Source organism: Oncorhynchus mykiss, chromosome 9 (assembly GCF_013265735.2).
Source record: "Oncorhynchus mykiss isolate Arlee chromosome 9, USDA_OmykA_1.1, whole genome shotgun sequence".
Lineage (NCBI taxonomy): Eukaryota > Metazoa > Chordata > Actinopteri > Salmoniformes > Salmonidae > Oncorhynchus > Oncorhynchus mykiss.
Genome location: NC_048573.1, coordinates 8,164,650 through 8,164,934, shown reverse-complemented (window position 1 = coordinate 8,164,934; position 285 = coordinate 8,164,650).

Below are 285 nucleotides of genomic sequence, written 5' to 3'. Positions count from 1 at the left end.
GGTAAGTTGGGGGTTGAAGATATCCCTCTAGTGGTGTGGGGGCTGTGCTTTGGCAAAGGTGGGGTTATAACCTTCCTGATTGGCCCTGTCCGGGGTTATCATCGGATGGGGTCACAGTGTCTCCTGACCCCTCCTGTCTCAGCCTCCAGTATTTATGCTGCAGTAGTTTATGTGTCGGGGGGCTAGGGTCAGTCTGTTATATCTGGAGTACTTCTCCTGTCTTATCCGGTGTCCTAAGTGATTTTAAGTATGCTCTCTCTAATTCTCTCTTTCTCTCTCTCGGAG